Source organism: Mirounga angustirostris, unplaced genomic scaffold (assembly GCF_029215605.1).
Source record: "Mirounga angustirostris isolate CCGP_5_RB_7025 unplaced genomic scaffold, mMirAng1.0.hap1 SCAF_15, whole genome shotgun sequence".
NCBI lineage: Eukaryota > Metazoa > Chordata > Mammalia > Carnivora > Phocidae > Mirounga > Mirounga angustirostris.
Window position 1 is genome coordinate 62035142 of NW_026991723.1, and position 19853 is coordinate 62054994.

At 47.8% G+C, this 19853-nt stretch overlaps 1 long non-coding RNA gene across 1 annotated transcript; it reads right to left on the reverse strand.

Annotated features, from left to right (window-relative positions):
* Positions 1-1810: 1810 nt before the first annotated feature.
* On the reverse strand, positions 1811-10651 carry LOC123849395 (uncharacterized). The gene is made up of 4 exons (XR_006792044.3): positions 9849-10651; positions 8185-8259; positions 4131-4358; positions 1811-3161 (listed from the first exon to the last, which is right to left on the reverse strand). It is a non-coding gene; the product is annotated as an uncharacterized LOC123849395 (long non-coding RNA).
* Positions 10652-19853: the final 9202 nt, after the last annotated feature.

A 19853-nucleotide genomic window follows, 5' to 3' on the forward strand; every position in this document is an offset into this window, starting at 1 on the left:
GCTGTACATGCACAGAGTGAGACTCTGAGAAACCTATCAGGAAACAGCTCCTGGAGGGCACAAGCTCAACAGAGATTTTGGTAGACTCACAGTGCTGATGGATACTGGATTTCTGACTAGCTATATTAGAGAGCCCTCACTCAGTAGCCTAGACTGTCAGTTGAGACCCCAGGAAGTCTGTGCCTTTATCTCTTTAGAATAAAGTTAACTGCCTGCCAGACAAAACAAAACAAACAAAACAAAAGACATGACACCCTTTAAAAGAAGGTAACAATCCATACTGTCAATATAGTATCAACAGTGTCCAGCAAATACACAAAAATTACTGGAAACACAAAAAAGCAGGGAAATGCGCACCAAACTAGGAGAAAGAACAGTTAGATAAAACGGTCCAGAGATGATAAAATGATGGAATTAGTAGCTAAAAGCTTTACACAGCTATTATCAATATGTTCATAGATTTAAAAAAAGAGGAAGAGATGGACATAATAAGTGAACAGATAGGAGAATCTCAACAGAGAAATGGAAATGACAAAAGAGAACCAAACAGAAATTCTAGAACTAAAAAACCTAATATCTGGGGGAGCGGGTGGGGCAGGAAAAAAAACACAAAAAACAAAACAAAACAAAAACCTAATATCTGAAATGTTAAAAATTCACTGGAGTGGATAAAGCAGATTGGACACTGCAGAAGGAATTGGAAAAGGTAAATAAATATGTGGGCATGTTGAAGACTTTTTTCTCTGTACTTCAGCCACATGATTGAGGTCATCAACAGTCATAAGTCATGGTGACAGTATGTACCCTTGGTATGATGTGATGATGTGATGAGAATGACACACATGAGAATTACCTCTGTGGTCTTCCTTTCCAAAATCCTTAACTCCAGTCTAATATTGAGGAAAATTTCACATACTCATACTTCTCAGAACTTCTCAAAACTGTCCAGCTCATCACAGGCAAGGGGAGCCTAAGAAGACATAACTAGATGTGATGTGGTAGCATGGGTGGAATCCTGGAACAGAAGAAAGACGTTAGGAAAAAACTAAAGAAATCTCAGTAAAGAATGGACTTGAGTTAATAAAAAATGTACCAATAATGGTTTACTTACTGTAATAAATATACCATACCAATGTAAGATGTTAATAATAAGGGAAGCTGGGTGCAGGGTACATGAGACCTGTCTTTTGCTACCTTTGTAAATTTTCTGTAAATCTAAAACTGTTTCTAAAATAAAAAGGTTACTAAAAAACCTGACATAACAAGTGCTGGCATGGATGTGGAGCAACTGGAACTCTCTTCCATTGCTGGTGGAAGTGTAAAATGGAATACCTTGGAAAACAGTTTGCGAGTTTCTTATAAAGTTAAACAAATACTTGTGATATAACCCAGCAATTTCACTCCTAAGTACTTACCCAAGAGAAAGAAAAACATATATTGTCACAAAGACTTGTATGTGAATGTTTATGGAGGCTTTACTCAGAATCATCACAAACTGGAAACAACCAAAATCAACTGCTGAATGGAGCAATGAATTGTATTAATCTATACAATGGAATATAAGTAAGCAATGACAAAGGAATGCACTACTGATATATACAAAATATGGATGAATCTAAAAAGCATACACTAAGTAAAAGAAGCCAGACGGAAAGGAGTTCATACTGTATCATCCTGTTTATAGAATGATTCCAATTCTAGAATTCCAACATATATATATAATATATAGAACATTATATCTACATATATAGAACATATTCTATATATTTAATATAGAATTCCAATCCTGGAACAAGCAAAAATAATCCAAGGTAGGAAAATCAGAACAATGGTTGCATCTTGAGGTCTGAGGATGGGGATTGATTGGGAAGGGACAGGAGGGAATTTTCTGAGGTGATAGAAGTGTTTCATGTCTTGATAAGGGTATAAGCTACACAGGTCTATGCATTTTTTTTAAAGATTTTATTTATTTATTTGAGAGAGAGAACAAGCAATGGGGAGGGGCAGACGGGGAGGGAGGGAGAGAAAGAGAGAGAAGCAGACTCCCTGCTGAGCAGGGAGCCCAATGCGGGGCTCGATCCCGGGACCTGAAGATCATGACCTGAGCCGAAGGCAGGTGCTTAATTGACTGAGCCACCCAGGCGCCCCTATGCATTTGTTAAAATACATTAAGATGTAGCAAAATAAGTCAATCAGAGAAAGATAATTATCATATGATCTCACCGATATGAGGAATTTGAGAAACAAGACAGAGGATCATAGGGGAAGGGAGGGAAAAATGAAACAAGACAAAACCAGAGAAGGAGACAAACCATAAGAGACTCTTAATCTCAGGAAACAAAGAGGGTTGCTGGAGTGGATGGGGTGTGGGAGGGATGGGGTGGCTGGGTGATGGACATTGGGGAGGGTATGTGCTATGGTGAGCGCTGTGAATTGTGTAAGACTGATGAATCACAGACCTGTACCCCTGAAACAAATAATACATTATGTGTTAATAAAAAAATACATTAAGATGTATAGTTAGGTTCTATAAATTTCCGAGGTATGTCAAGTATATCTCATTTTTTTAAAGGTAAAAATGCTGATATCTGTGTCCGACCCCTAGAGATTCTGATTTTTATGGTTTTAGATGTAGGGTATTGGGTTTTTAAAAGCTCCCACAGCCAAGGTTAAAAAAACTACAGTTGTAGGTATTTGTCTGGTGATAAGATCCTTCGTCATTGCTGTTTGCCATGTAGATGCTTCTCTAGCTTTGTATGGACCCTGGAAGCTGGATGCATGGGATTACATGCCTGCTATTGATGGCTGGGTCTACCTGGGGTTGGCTTATTGGCAAACACCAAGATGCCAAAAGGCCCAAGAAGAAGATAGGAGCAGGATGGAGCCCCCAAAGAACCCCTCAAGCTTTCCACTTTCTTCTGCCTCTTCTGAGAGTGGGCTGCTTATTCGGGAGTGGATTGTTATGGTGGCAGGAGCATTGGAAGGGGACCAGTGGAGGCATCATTATGAGGTGGGGGGACTTCTTATTCCACATACAACTTTGGAAAATTGCCTCTCTCTCTTTAGTCAGCTGCTGTCACATAGACAACAAACTCCCACTGGATTCTGCAAAGCTGGCCTGGTCTCATCTTGATTTTGTCCTCTTGGTGACTTCAGACAGGCTGTAAAAAGGGAAAGAACAGGACATGTCCATGTGTTGAGCACATGCCAGACCCTCTGCTGGAACTTTGCTGCTGCTTTCCACTTCCAGGTTAACACTCTAACTACATACTTTTCTTGGTAGCAATTTTCCTTCTTTTGAAGCTGACAGGCAACCCATTAACATTTTTAGGACAAAAAAAAAAAAGCTTAAAACTCTATCCAACATTAATAAAACTGTGTAATAAAAACTGAAATGATAATTCATAACAGTTATTCCATGGATGCTCTTTGTCTGATATTTATTTCAGAACACATGGCCAAGATTTCTGAGAGGTCTCATTAATAACTAGAACTTTGACTAACAGTTTCATCTAGGGTACACCAATAAATAACAGCATAAACTTAGACACTTCCATCTGCAAGGAGCTTTGCAGAGCATCTAGCCCAACCCCCTCATACAGTGCCTGAGTAGCGGCTGCATGGCCCCTGGATTCTGCTTGCACATCTCCCAAACAGGGGGCCTTACAAGACAACCCATTATGTCTATGAGCTGGTCTGACACGATTTTTCCCAGTATGATGCCACATTTGATTCTCTTAGTCACAAAGAACATCAGATCCCTTTTCCCGTTTGCTGTCCACAAGCTTTTTCTGCCACAAGTTAAATGTCTCTAATTGCTCAAAACATGCCTCCTAGGATTTGGATTTGTCTGCACTCAACCAGCCTGCTTTCTCTCCCTCATGAGTCTTGGTCTAGTTCCATTCAAATCCAACACAATTCATTTGCATCCATGTTACTGGAACACCTTCTCAGTGTCAGTCACTAGACCAAGTGCTATGGGGAAGAGCAAGTCAGGACTCGCTTTGTGAAAGAGAGAAGCCTTGTCCCAAAAAGGCCTCCAAAGTGGCTTGTGGTATGGGGCAGGAGAGAGAGACGGCATCCTATTCCCCACCCCACCCCATCCCTGCCCCCAGTTCCCAGGCTCTCACCTTGCATTGTAGCACATTGGCTAAAATATACAGCTGTGCAAGCTCAGGGCATGGTTCGAGGAGGCTGCTCATCAAATGTTTGATGAAGGCATGCCAATTGACTAGGCCTCTGTAGTTCAAATTCTTGGGAGGGACAGTCTCATTGGCCCAGCTTGGATTGGAGCTCCATCAGCTGTCTGCAGAAGGGACTGGGTCGGTCACCTGGTATAAAAGGCTACATTTTCTGGGCTAGGGAGAAGGAAAATTCTATGAAACATGAGTGTGGTTGGGGAGGAAATGATAGGCATTCTTAGAGATATATTATGGATATAATCTCCATAACATATAATGTCCATAGGTATATATAAGCAGTATATAATATCCATAAGCATTAATCCTGAAAGATGGGTGTTTTCTCCATTTCATAGGTGGGGAAATGGATTCAGAGAGACTAAGTGACTTACCAAAGTTACTGCTTATTAATGGCAAAGTCATGGTTTGAATTCAGGGCTGCCACATTGCCTCTTGGTATTTCTTTAACAGTTCTTTCTGGAACTCATTTAGTCACTCACTTATCTGTTCATTTATTCATTCAACTAGAATTTTTCATGCACTGACCATGGGTCTGGCATTGTGTGAGGCCCCATGATTCAGCGATTAGCCACATAGGCCTGGAGGGACAGCCATCAAGAACATGAGAGACGGTTCTGGCTCTTTGGGTTTTACTGGAGAGATGAGACGTATAGACACCACAAGTTCAGGCATTGTTGCATGAAATGATGCCTGGAGTGAACCAAGATGGTCAGGGCTTCAGAGTAGGGAAAGAATGTCAGAGTAGAGAGATCTCTGAGAAGTAGAGTAGTTGAGGAAGCTTCCTGGAGGCAGAACTCTGATTAGTACCCAAGGATAGAGCGAGGAGAAGGAAGGAAGACACTGCAGTGGGCAGGGAGTTGTGCCGATTTTACTTCCTGAGTATTGTTCACTGACATCCACTTCTCTCCATCCCCTCCGGGCCCTCCTCTGGTCTGACTCAGTGGCACCCCTCCCCTGGACACAGCCTAAGCCTCTCCAGCAGATATGCCCTCCTTGTCTTGCTTTCCACCAATCTGTTGTCAATTTAACTGAAAAAACACTTCAAACACATAAAAAAAAGTACAGCAAATAATAAATTTTGATTCAATAGATAACATTTCACCATATTCACTTTAGCCCTGTCTTTTACAGAAACAGAACATTATCATCTCAGCTACATTCCCACCCTATCCCTTAACACTCCGTCACAGAGTAAACATTATCCTAAAGTGGATGTGATTTATTCCCACATGTGTTTTTCTACCTTTTCTACTGATGACCCACAAACCCTATGGTATTAGGTTCATGTTCTTTTGCAAGTTGCCTTTTTTTGCTCCACTGCTCATTGTATTTTCAGATTTGTCCTTGCTACATGAAGATCTAGTTCATTCACTTAACCATCGTGTAGATTCTGTTATAAGAATTTATCATTGTTTATAGAGTTGCTCCCCTACCAGATGCCTGGTTAGGTCATTTCTGTTTTCACTATTACAAATGGCATTGTGGTGAATATCCTCACACATGTCCCCCAAGAAACAGAGTTGCTCGGTCAAGAGTAAACAGATCTGCTACTTTACTAGGTATTGCAAATGGTTCTTTACAGGGTAGGGCAGGTTACACGTGCGTTTCTCAGTGTATCTGAGTATGGGCGTTCCAGTGGCTCCACATCCTCAAAGACGCTTACTATTATTAATCTTTTCTTTTTTCAATCAGGTCCCCCTTTGCCCGTGGCAGACAGGTGGATCTTTTTAGAATACGCTCCTGACCATGTCCCTTCCCTATTTAAAATTACCCCATTAGGCCCCATTGCTCTCCATATAATACCTAGAGTCTTACTCTGCATGAGTCAGTGCATGCCCACCTCTCCAGGCTCGCCTCTCTGTCCTCTTGTACTCCATCGTGCATGCACAGGCACACGCAGGCGTACCCCCCTCACACACACACACGCCCACATGCATGCGTATATTCTGTGGTCTGACCAAATCAAATCACATTCATGTCCCCTAACCTGCTCACCCTCTGTTGTCTTCAGGCCGTGGTAAAGCTGTTGCCTCTGCCTGGAATACTCTTACCCTCCTTCAGAGACCTGATTGCTACCAGCCCTCGGTTCCCAGCTTGATGTCTTCTCCTCTGGGAAGCCTCTGCAGGAACCCAAGGCCCGAGTTAGACACTTTTCATCCCATTGCCTCAGCACTCTCGCCTCTGACATCACAGTTCTCAGGACATTGTCTTGTAATCCCGTTTGTTGTCTCCCTGACGCACTAGATGGTGGACACCTTGATGGCAGGGCCTATGTCCTCTGTGCCCAGGCTGTCTAGTGAGTGAATTTGTTAGATAATCCATGGGCAGGAAACAGATCGGGATGGAGCAGAGGCAGCAAGATGGGAGTAGTTGAAATCAGACTGGAGAGAATGTACTACCCCATCCATCGCCTTCATAGCCTCAACTTCCATTAGGGAAACCGAGGCGTAGCTGGGTGACTTGTCTAGAGTCATGCTGCGGTTGATAAATGGCAGGGCTGGATTTGATTCCGTCTTCAGACTCCTTGTCTGGGCTTTCTCTGCTGCACTTCAGCTGCAGTGGATGCGAAGGAGCCAGCAGAGGGGGAGTGGGGTGGGGGGGCTGCCAGGGAGGAGAGGCTGTGCAGGAGAGGGCGGTCCTCGGATCTAGGACACAGGTGGAGGGCTGAGCCCAGTAGACATGACCCCAGATCCTCTGAGCCAGCGAGGAAGGAAGAACATTTGGCCAAGTTTCTAGAACAGACACTTGTCAGGCTGCCCTGGGAGCCAGCCCTCCTCTGGGGAGGAGCAGACCTGTGGAAAGTAGTTCAGCATCTTCCTCAGCACCCAGCCCACCCAAGTGGCCTCTACCTGCTGCAGCAGGAAAATGATTTCTCAAGACTGTCCTCCTGTAGGAGGGAGACCAGAGCCAAGGACAGCTGGGAGGACATATAGGCCCAAGGCAAACAGGTGGGAGCCGGCCCAGAGGGGCTAGAGCTCCAGTGGAGAGCCTGCAGGTCAGGCTCAGAGGCTCCGGGTCCATGGGCATCTGGAGGAGCTCTGTGGACCGGCTCATGTGTGGCAGGGCAAGGGGACATCAGTAAACTGGGGACAGTAGTACCTATGCCTCCTAGGATGGTGAGGATTAAGTAAAATGAAATACGTAAATGGCTGAGAATACTGCTTGGCACGGAATACCAATCAGCCGTGGCTATGGTTATTTTTTCATGGGACCGTTGGGAGGAGTGAACAGGACGACGTGGTGGACAGACTCTGCAGAACTGTGTCAGTGTTGGGGAGCAGCCTGCTTTTGTTAGGAACTCGGTAAACAAGCATGGATGCTGATCGGGAAATCCAGCGGACAGAGAGGAGGGGTGTGGAATTCAGTGACCAGGCACCCTCCTCCGGTCCCTGAGTTTCTTCACGGGACATTTGCATCAGAGACCACACAAGTCAGTTTGGGAAGGATGCCTAGAGATGGGACAGTCCCACCCTCCAGCTGCACACAAAGGGAAACTGAGGCTCGCAGGGTAGAAGGGACTCATCCGGGGCTCAAATCCAACATTTCTCCTTCTGTCCCCTCAGTTCAGGCCAAGCTCAGGATGGGGCTCTGTCAGCAGGTTCAGGGTTGGAGTGTCTCCCTGCTGGTGTCCCCTCCCCCACCAACGTCAGTGGGGCTCCCACCAGCTCTGAGAACCTCAACCTACGAGAGCTCCCTGCTTTGAATGCTGTCTTCCTGTTTTTCCATGGCCAGCAGTTGAAAAGTAATTGAAAGCCACTTCCAGCTCTGGTTTCCCCTCCAGAGCTTTCCTTCCCTGGGCCTCCCTTGGAGAGGTCGGGAGCAGGTCAGCAGCGTGTATATACCTGCTACCTTCGCCAAGATTTCTTTAGCTTTGGGCAAGTGTGAGCATTTCCCTTCCCCTCAAACAGAGCTCCCTCCTTCCTCCCTCCTGCCTTTTTTTAAAGTGACACCCCAACCACCCACACCTTGCCATTGGACTCACCGATCTGGCACACACAGAAGCTTATTCTGAGGGACCTTGGGTGTGTATTCTTGTTGCTCAGGTGGGATTTCTCTGCTGAAAAACAGTTGCAGGAGCACATAGGTACAAGATGCCAGGCCTGCTAGAAGCTCATTTGTAAGGTACATGTTGCCCAGCAAACCCAGCAATCATAGGCACGCAAACAGGGGGAAATAAAGATTTAGGATTTTTCTCGTAGCTACCTCCATGTCTTGGGAAGCAGTTGGATCAGCCCATGGGAAGGTCTTGCTGCCATGACAAATTCTCCAATGGGCAGAGGGGCTGCCCATTCATGAAGTGGCCTCACACACATTACTTCATCTGAACTGCACAACTGGCCTGGATGGAATTATTTTCTCTGCTTTTCCAATGAGTAAACTGAGGTTTAGAGTGGTGAGAGTCACTTCTAAAGATCAAGAGATGCAAGGCTTCCCCCAGCGGCTTCTGATTCCACACCCAGGGCTCCCTTACTAGCTATTCTACTAAAGAAAATCCAGAGTTTTTAACTTAGGACAGGATTCTGCCTTGACTTTGTAGTTCAGAGGCAAAACTAAGTGAATTAGAAGAAGACAGCCACAAAAGGGACATTGTGGTGAAGATAGAAGTGACCATTGAATTAATGAGAAGCTGGCTGTCCCAGTCTGGTCTCCTATTCTGCTTTTAAACTCCTAGTTGGACCACGTTTCCTCCCCAGAGCTCCCTTCCCACACCTTGGGGTAGAGTGTGTTCTCCTCGTCTAAGATGACCTTTCCATGCTCTGTGCATATCCACTGCAATTCTCGCTCTACATTGTCATTTGCTCGTTCCTAAAGCTCTCTTGTCCTGTGAACAGTGGGCTGCTCAGGTAAGGAAGGACTCCAGGGGCACCATAGCCATGCCAGCAGAGGTGTGGCAAGCAGTGTGGGTCAGCTCAGCTGCACGGCATGGGGCTCCGTGTGGGGCTGGCCTGGAAGCAGTGGTGTCTGGAGGTCCACAGAGAGGCCTGCAGCGGCCAGAGCAGTGACCAATGGCTGAGGAGTGGGCAGTATGGAGGTTCTAGGGAAGTGGGTGGCTTCTGAGGAAGTCCGGGAGCCATAGGCCTGAGGCTTGGGGTCAGGATTCAAGTCTTTGGGTTAGGGACGCCAGTGATCCTGAGGAAATGGGCTGCAAGGCCAGGACTGGTATCAAGCCCTTCCCTCCTGGCCCGGCTGCCAGGCCCACCGGAGCTGAGCCCTCTGAGCACCCCGAAGGAAGGCAGCGCCACGGATCTGGGGCCACCTCAGTTGCGGGGAGAAGAGAGGGCTGGGAGTGGGGAGCCATTTCTCTTACTACCAAAAGTGAGGAGTTCTGAGAAGTTAAGATACAAAGAATGAAAAACACTGTTTGGTTTAGAAATTGCCATAACCTGGATTCTTAGGTTAGGGGCTGCCTGACTTTCACACAGAGCCCTTTGTGATTCCTGCAGTAGAGGAGATGCGTCTTCCCTCATGCCAAACAGCCGGTTTCTGCCCCCGCCCTGCTGCCTGGGTTCATCTCTCCGATCCCCACGGACAGGCCGACATCCAGAAGGCATATTGAGTAACTGAGCTCACAAATTACCAAACCATTTGAATTCGATTTTCTGGGTGAAGAGTTATCACCCAGTTACTATGGAGACACGGACTTACCGCGTTCTTATCCCATCTGGAAGGGAAGTCCTCAGTCTCTGCACCCTGTCTCCCACGGTGAGGACCACCAGCCCTCTTGCTTGTGCTTGAAGCTGTGGAGCAGAATGGCCAGGGCCTCGTATCTTTGAAGAGGTGAAAGAAGAGAACTCATGGTATTTACTGCAAACCTGCTATGTCCAGACACGGCCTTGGGCCTTTTACCTGTATCATTACGTGTGTAGGCATATGTATGCATATGCATTAGCCCAGGGACCTAAAACTTGACTGTCCCCCACCCCCAGAGGAGGAAATGGAGGCCCAGCTGCCATACAGCGAGAGTAACAGGCCTCTCTGAGATCTTCACATTCCCCCTCTCTGGAGATGCTCAGAAAAGGTTGACGCTGCCTTTTCAGAGCTGGGATGGCCACTGGAGCTGGTCAGGCCACCAGGGGCTTTCCGATCTCTCAAATGCCCCTCTCACTGCAGTCTCTCCAGTTGACATCAGCCGGAACATCTGGCGGGCTGGCCCAGGCATCCAGAGGCGAAGGCCCCATCCTGGCCCAGGGCCCCTTCATCGGTTAGGGAAGAGCGCGGCGACTGCTTCTCTGTGAGGGGACTGTGAACCCGGCCGGGAGGATGAGCTGGCTATGCAGGTTTGCCTGCAAAGGGAGCCAGCGCAGTGGGTTGTAGGGAATCTGATGAAAATAATCAGCTGCAAACTCCTGAAAAACAAACAGTCCGTGATCCAGAGGTTTGAACAACAGCCCCCTCAGCCAGATGGCTGCAGAGGCGTGCCAGGGAGAGAAAATGATCTCCCGCCCTGAATTTCCTCTTTGTTCTGGATGTCACTGGCCTCCACCCCTCGCGTGTGCCAGCCACCCAGACCGAGTTTCGTGTGCAGGGAGCTTAAGGCAGCTTTCCCCAGATTAGGATTTGGGGACAGGGAATCCAGGAAAGAAGCGGCTTTCTTGTCCCAGCATGAGTCACCCAAGGCTGCAAGAAGCACACAGCTGTCTGCATCTGGGCCTGGAATGCTGCTTTTTCCTCAGAGGACACTCCCAAGAAGCCTGGGACCCTTGGGGGTGCTGAGCAGGAGGCCATAAGCAAGGCTGCCCTGTGTGGGGCTGGCCCTCTGGACACCTTGGTCCCCTCTGATAGACCTTCACAGCTGAGCTATTGGGAGCTGGATGCTAGCCTGTTGCCATGGCCGGTGTATCCCACCAAACTCAGCCTCCCTATGACTCCAGTAAGAGCATCTGTGTAAGAGCAAGGCCTTCATGGCTCTGAAGCTTACTCTGCCACTGTGTGACCTCTAGCAACTTATCTGACCTCTCTGAGCCTCAGTTTCTGCTTCATTGAGCTTTAGTGAGACTAATAAGTAAAGAAACTGTATTTTCGATGCATGTAACACACTATCTGGCACACAGCAGGCATTCAGGAAACACGGTTCCCTTCCAGCCCTCTGGTCCAGAGCCTCTTGGTACTGATTTCTTCTATTACCCACTCCTAAATGCTTTCACTGACCCATGATACAATATTTCATTCCTGCGATTTGGCAAAGCTTCCAGGTGCAGTCCTCTCCCGTTTTCTCTGAATGGATCCCCATCTCTCCTCCATCGTTGTATTAGCTCCTCTGTTTGCCAGTATGTATTTTGACTCTATGAGCTGCCAATATGTATTTTGACTTGAGGAGCTGCTACAGATTCTGTCTGGAAGGAACATGGGCAGTGCATAAGTGCAGTGAGATTGCACCAGGCTCACTGAACTTACCAACTGACTTAGAACTTTCCTCCCTCTATAAGATGTAAAGCCACTTAAAAAAAAAAAAATCTTCACAACAACAAACAAATCTATTTATGTGTACTAGGATTCTGAAGCACATTAGTCAGGTTGAGCTGGGGTTTGCTGCAGGAACACCAAGCTCCCAAATACGAATGGCTTAAAACAGCCGACGGTCATTTCTCACTCATGCCACACATCCATTGTGGGTTGGTGGGGTCTCTGCCCCACACTGGCCTCTCTTGGATACTCAGAATTCACCATCTGGAATGTTGTTGGTCACTGCAGCAGGGGGAGGAGAAGATGAAGAATTGCCTACCAGCACTTTAATGAACCTGCCCCCTTGCAACGCATGTCAGTTCACATTTCACTGTCCCAAGCAGGTCACGTGGTCTCCCCTATGCTCAAGGAAGCGGGCATGTCCAACTCCATTGTGCTTGCAGGTGGAAAAAAATTGAAATATTGCTGGACAATGCTAATGTCGACCATATAGAAACTCAATGTTTTCAAAAGAACAGAGAGTAGATAAGCAGAAATTCTGAAATTCTCCACCCCCCCACCCCGATTCACTAGAGACTTGAGAGTCATTGTAAAAGCAGAAAATGCCCAGACATTTGCATATAGAAGTTCCTTTCATTCCTGCCTTCATTCTATTTAGGGGTCCTCAATTTCCAGTGTGCATAAGAATTATTTTTGACATTGGACAACATCGTATATGCAATCCTAGATGGTTTCAAAGTGTTTTGAACATACACAGTTTTTTTCCCATATGTGCTAAATTTAGAACCTAACCTATTAAAAAAAAAAAAAAAAAAGAACCTAACCTATTTAGGATGTGACTCTACAGTGATTAATTCATGCTAATGCCTGACTTTATTATTTTGTAAAACCACTTTATTGGGGCGCCTGGGTGGCTCAGTTGTTAAGCATCTGCCTCCGGCTGGGGTCATGATCCCAGGGTGCTGGGATCGAGCCCCACATCGGGCTCCCTGCTCAGTGGGAGGCCTGCTTCTCCCTCTCCTACTCCCCCTGCTTGTGTTCCCTCTCTTGCTGTCTCTCTTTGTCAAATAAGGAAATAAAGTCTTTAAAAAAAACCAACCACTTTATTGAGGTGTGACTGACATACAAAAAACTGTCCATGTTTAATGTATACAGTCTGATGAGTTTAGAGAGAAGTATACATCCATGAAACTATCACGGCCATCTATGCCATAAACATATCCTTTACCCCCAAAAGTTTCCTCCCACCCTCTTTGATTGCCTGAATTTAATTGTTTCAATGTTTTATTCCCTTTCCTCTTCTGTGTTTCACTTACAACCCAAGGGGGCCACTCTGTTCCTGAATCCAATTGCACTTAGCATTTGTTTGATTTTGTGCCTTGACCATAAGAGTGTACAAATACTAATTTTTATCCAAACTCTAAAAAAGTCTTTCAGGGGTGCCTGCGTGGCTCAGTCCTTAAGCATCTGCCTTCGGCTCAGGTCATGATCCCAGGGTCCTGGGATCAAGCCCCGCATCGGGCTCCCTGCTCAACGGGAAGCCTGCTTCTCCCTCTCCCACACCCCCTGCTTGTGTTCCCTCTCTCTCTGTCTCTGTCAAAATAAATAAATAAAATCTTAAAAAAAAATTAAGAAGTCTTTCATACACATTATGTCATTTAGTGATTCTCACCCTAACCCTAAGGAGTTGGTTTATTGAACATTTCCATTATGCTGATGAGCTAATAGAGGTTAAGGGAGGTTAAGTGATTTGCCCAAAGACACACAGTACAAATGTGTTGAAGTCAGGTTTAGAGGCTCAGGTCCCACAGATCCCTTTCCACTGTTATCCCTACAGGGCATTGTGCTCAACGGATGCCGCAGGGATTACTCTGGGCACACAACATTCCTGGAGCTGGACGTCCAGGAATTCCTGTCAATTAGGCATTGATTCACAGAATAAACACTTCCCTGAAGAGCTCTCCACAGCCGGCCAATGTCGTGGCCCTGCCATGGTTCAGTCTCAGGTGGTGAGATGCCCATTAGTCGTGGAGGCGTGACAGCGTGAGGTACAGATTCACACATGAACCGAACTCTAAGTGTGTAATATGTATCCAGTGTGTAAGCTATGTTCTCTGTGGGGTCGATGTTCCTGTAAGTCTTTTTCGATTTATAGGGTCACCTAGTACAATACATGATACCCAGTTAAATTTGAATTTGATAAAAGACAAATTATTTCTTAGCCTAAGTATGTCCCAAATACACTAAAAAATAATTTGTTGTTCAGGGGCGCCTGGGTGGCTCAGTCGTTAAGCATCTGCCTTCAGCTCAGGTCATGATCCCAGGTTCCTGGGATCGAGTCCCACGTCGGGCTCCCTGCTTGGTGGGAAGCCTGCTTCTCCCTCTCCCACTCCCCCTGCTTGTGTTTCCTCTCTCACTGTGTCTCTCTCTCTCAAATAAATAAATAAAATCTTAAAAAAAAAATTTGTTGTTCAATTGGGCACCTTGCATTTTTATTGGTTAAGTGACAAGTACATCGTTATGCCTGTACGTCAGGATAAATAGATTTGCTTGTTCAGTCCCAGGGCGCACATGAGTGTGTGTGCGTGTCTGTATCTGTGTGTCTCTGTGTGTGTGGGGGGGGTCTGTGTGCATGTGTATCCTGGCTGATAAGGAGTCCGCAAGTCATTGGGACTAAATGGCCTCACCACCCACAGCTCATTTCCTTCTAGGCCAACCCTGTTGGAGCAAGAGAGGTCAGGATGGACCTTGAATGCCAGGCCAGGGAGCATGGACTTTCTCCTGAGGGCAATGAGGAGCCATGGAAGGCTCTAAACTAAGGAGAGGGCAGATTTTGATGTGTGCTAGAGATGCCCCTCTGGCTATTTGCAGAGAACTAGAGAGTGACCCGCAGGAGGGAGGATGAGGGGACTGGTGGTCACCTCAGTGAGAGAGATAAGGGTCCAGGCTTGGGCTTTAGCAGTGGAGATGGAGGGAAAGATGCAAACTGTGGGACTTGTTTCACATTCCTGCAGGGGTGAGGGAAGGGGGAGTCGGAGGTGATGCTCAGGTTTCTAGCTAGGGCGCCGAGGGACTGCAGGCTCCTTGAAGGTTTATCTTGGTTCCTTCCTCATCTTCAGTGTCAGGCACCATGCCTAGCACATCAGGGATGCTCAATGGGAGTTTCTGCCATTAATACGTGCCTGTGTGAATGAGAGAAATGGGGGACACTGTGGGATTGGGGGGAGGAGGAGAGGTCTGGGAAAGAAGCTGACCTCAGTTATTTGGGGAGAGCTTGGGCTTGAGGTGGCAGCAGGACTTCCCAGGGAGATAGCCAGGAGGCAGTTGGCCATAGGGCCAGCTCAGGAGAGAGGTCCAGGCCGGAGAAACAAATTCAGGGGGTGTGAGTAGGTAGGAAACCAGATCACTGGAGCGAAATCACTGGAGGACAGGTGAGGAATAAGAAGGCAGTGGATGTGGAAGGAAGCATGGGGCCAATGGCATTTGAGTAGCTGGAAGGAGTCTGAGGCGGCCAATGGTTCCCCCTCACAAGGCTGCTAGGGGTTAAGTGAGATACCCATTGGCTTGGAAGATGAGAGCCAGGCAGGGTGTGATAAGCAGAACATTTAACAGGCACTGGACAATCAGATCAGACTGGGCCACTGATGGAAGCCAGGTCTTCTAGGCTCCCAGTTGGGCTAGAGTCAACTCCTGAGTAGTTGGATCATAGGAAAGGTGGGGGGGCAGGATGGGAAGAGGGCCTGGGGCAGCTGGGGCAGGGAGTGGGGCACCCCGGGGCTCAGGGCAGCTGCTCTGTACCGGCTAGCACAGAACATGTAAATACTTTAATAAGTGGGACAGTTACATAGGGACATCCTGGCTGCATGTCAGGGCTGGCAGTATCTATTGCATTCATTCCTGGCTGTGGCCTCACATTAGAAGAGCGCCCAGCAGTGAGTAAATGACAGTTCACATCGGGCCCCAGCACCATGCCTGGCCTGGAATAGGTCCTCAATCCATGTAATTTTTGTCATCTTCTTTTCAGAGAGTAAAGACCTCTCCATAGTTCCGGGAATTTCCTTCCCTGAGCACAATTTTTCGTTTTAGGGAATCAAATTTCCTTTCACTTGTGAAGACCTGTCTTTTCTGCTATTGAAGTCCTGGGAATTTCAAAGGCCCCGGCTGGAAAGCTTGCTGAGAGTCATGGGACAGGAGGAGCCCAAGTGAACAATGGTCCAATCTCAAGGGACGGCTCCAGTCAGGGTCACCCTTCTCGTGGCCTCCCCTTCTTTCCAACACAGCCTCATCATCTGTCGGGAACCAGGGATTTCTCCCGGGCCTGGCACACCGTCTGTGCTATGTAAGTGTTTGCTATGATTATTTTTGTTATTACTGTCCCTCAGCCTGGTGTTTCCTCAAATTGAATTATTTCTGTGACTCCAAAGCTTAGTTTATTTTTTTTTATCCGAGCCTCCGACTAATACCTCAAGGCTTTGGATCCCCCAAGCTGGGTCCTCTTGCAAAGACTAATTCCAACACAGTCTCTTTCCGGTGATTTTTAAACACTCACACTGCAGAGGAAGGTAGGCTTCCTTCAGGAGCTCACTTAGTTTAGATAAATATGTGGCCTGTGGCTATACGAATGGTCCTAAAATGTACCTTTTTCTAGGTGTAGGGTCTCAAAAGGAGTTTTCACGATTCAATGCCTATTCAATCAGTCATTGATTTGTCCACCGAGCAGCTGCCGCTGGAACTTCAGCGAGGACAGGGCTCCGGGCCTGTTTTGTTTGCTGACGTAAACCCAGAGGCAGCACAGAGCCTGCCACATCCTCGGTGCTCAGGGATACGTGTTGGATGAGTGAGTGAGCGAATGAGTATCTTACCTGTGTCGGGATGCCCAGCTTTGGAAAGCCAAAGTAGGACACGATCCCTGCTGTCCGTGAGCTTGTGGTCCTGTGCAAGAACCCGCCATCCCCATGCCATCTACCGGAAATTCAGAATAGGTCAGCATGGCTGCCCATGAGGCCCACAAACGTCTTGCAGTGGTCCAGGAGCCTGGCAGGAGTGGTGCCAGTGTGGGGAAGACCAGGAAGGGCGTCTGAGCTGGGTTTCATTTCAGCGTGAGGCATGGGTGGCAGGGAAGCAGAATGAGCCAAGGTCCAGAGTGGGAAATCTTGGTTTCGTAGAGGAAGTTCCAGAAAGGCCCCTGGGTTGGGTGGGTTACTAGGAAGAAGCTCCAGGAGGGCAGGGGCTGTGTCTGTCCGATCCATCTTCTATGACCCAGTGTCTAGCACATAGGAGGCTCTTAAGAAATCGTAGCACGGGAGAGCAAAGAATGACACGAAATGGAAAGGAAAAATGGGACCTAGAAGTCAGTTTTGGAGGTTTGCTCAGCAACTTCAGTGACTGTCTCCTTCCAGCCTGGAAGGTAGAGGCTCGTGTCTGGGAAGAACATTAGGGCCCACCCCAATCACCTCCATAACACCCCTCCCCAAGTGATCATGTAGTTTGGGCTAGGATGCCCCTCAGTGATGGAGACCTCCCTCCCTCCCACACAGCTGGTCCTTTTTTTTGGTATAGATCTGATGGCTAGAATAGCCCATCCTTATGTTGACCACATAGGAGTGGCAGGGATATAGCACTGAACTTGGCTTGGCTCTTGGCCCTTCCTCTGACTCTTGTGGTCCTTGGGCAGGGCTGGCATGGCCAGTGATTACACAAGTGTGGGCTCTGCTGTCAGAACAGAAGTTACTTGATACCGCTGTGCCTTACTTTCCTTATCTGTAATTGGGTTTAGTAGTAATAGTACCTCCCTTGTAGGATTCTCGTGGGGATCAAATATATCCTAATGTGTTAGCTAATACATGCAAAGTTCTTAGTGCCTATTGGCAAATGAGTAAGGGCTCAATAAAAGTGAGCTCTGATTTTAGTGTTTTTGCCTCCTTTCAGGCTTTCAGTTTCTCCCTCCATGCAAAAGGAATAAGAAGCCTTGCCTCGGCTGTCTTGGGGATGGTGGGAGCACCCAGAGAGAGAGAAGGGTGTGAAGGCATCACAGACGGGAGTGTAATGCAGCATTCCCATCAGCTGTGGCCTTTGCCCTGGACGATCTCACCGGCATGGCTGACCACCCTCTCCAATCACTCCCACCCCGCCCAGCTCCTGCGTTTTCTCTCTACCTTTGGTTGCTAGTTCCTGTTCCTTGCCATCCTGTATCTTGACCTATAAGATATATATTTAGAACAAACCTGCAAAGAGAGGAAAGGGGACATGAAGAGAAGGAAACAGGCAAAGTTCTCTCTTTCAGCAGTTCCTTGGGGGACTCAAGGCTCAGGCTTTCTGATCCCTCTGCAAAGGGGGCTCACCCAGCCTTTGAACTAACCACTTCCTCTCTCCTGGCCTTTTCAGATCAGAGAGGTGGGAGGGGGTGTGGAGATTCATTTCCTGGATGAGCTGAACAGGAGGCTGCAAGCTTCTCTCTGATGTGGGACACTTCTCCAGGGGCCCTGGCCCTGGAGATAGTACTCGGGCTGTGGTGGCTCCTCTTGGGGTCTCCCTTGGACTCACCGCTGCCCAGCTGCCACTGACCACATGGATTGCTTTTAAGAGTTTGGGCTGACCTTCAGCATAACTAAGATGCTGTCAGAGCTAGAAGAAGCTTTCAGACTCTTTCCGTCAGTAGTTCCCAGACTAGGGGCCCTGGGTGCTGGGGGTCCTCAGACTATTTCCAGCTTTTCCACAAGCCCAAAAGACACGGTAGATAGCCCCTGTGTGTGTGTGTGTGTGTGTGTGCGCTCATAGGTCCCTAACAATATTAGGTGTCTCCGTGTTTTCCTGACACCAACTCAGGGTGGTCCTCTGTACGCTGGTGTTGCTAGATACAATAACAGCTTCTCACTGAGTATCCTCTGCCAGGAGCTGGGGGCAAAGCCCTTGACACACATCATTTCACCAATCCCCAACCCAGTAAGGTGGGAAAGCTTTATGATCTCTATTTTGCAGATGGAGAACCTGCGGGTCCAAGTTGTCTGCAGCCACACACACAGTCAACCAGGATTCCAATCCAGGCAGACTGATTCCCTAGCTCCAACCCTCAGCCACTTGGAGACAGTCTCCTACAGCTCAGTTGTATGTTTGTCAGAATTGCAAAAGGGCAAACACATTCGTCCTTACTCAGGGAAGGCTATTGGTAGAGAAAACTTTCGGATGCATGTACTAGATGTAGGAAGCATAATCAGAGGGGCAGTGGGATGGTTGAGAACCAGCCACTTGTGTTGTAGAACTAAGGCCAAAGTAGTGAGGGTCTTGCCCAGGGTCTTCTTGTGAACTGGCAGCTGGGACGAGAGCTTGTTTCACTTCTGGTGATCCCAGAGCACCTTGGGCCAGTCAGCAAGCAGGGCAGCAGAGGGGTTCCTCGAGCCTATGGCTCCCACCTGGGATGGCATATGCCCGTGGCTCTGCCTGGCAGGATCTCTGAGTTCCCTCTGCCCTGCAGGCTGCTCCCCAGCAGGGTTCAGACCACACACCCTGAGAATTCTCCCCCAAGCCCCACCTACCTCCCACCAGCTGCACAGGCTTTGGCTTTGCCAAACCACAGGGCTGTTGAGTGCTGAGGGGGCCGGCAGTATTTGTCTTCAGTAAACTCTTCCTTTATCACCTCTGCAGCTTCTAATTCCATACTTGTGCATGCACTTTACAGTTTGCAAGGTCCTTCCACATCTACCATTTCATTTGAGACCCAGCGCTGTTCTGGGACCTGGGCAGGGGAGGAATAACACCCCCTTTTACAGAAGAGGAAAAGGAAGTTCTAAGAGGCAAGGTGCCTTGTTCAAGGTCACGTGCTCAGCTCGGAGATGTTGGAGCCAGAAGGTGGAGTGGAGTAGGCCTGTTCCACCTCATGGGACAGCATCTCCCCTTTCAGGAGTGAGGACTCTTGGAGAGCAGTGAGTAAGGTTGGGCCCTGCAAAGAACTTTATTTATTTTTATTTTTTAAATTTTTTATTTTTTTATTTGATAGAGAGAGAGAGGGAGAGAGCACAAGCAGGTGGAACAGCAGAGGGAGAGGGAGAAGCAGGCTCCCCGCTGAGCAGGGAGCCAGACGTGGGACTCGATCCCAGGACCCTGGGATCATGACCTGAGCAGAAGGCAGATGCTTAACCGACTGAGCCACCCAGGCGCCCCCTGCAGAAAACTTTATATATGACTAACTGCATCCCTTAACTACATCTTTCTTCCTACAAGGGATAAATAAAGGTAGCTGATTAAAACACT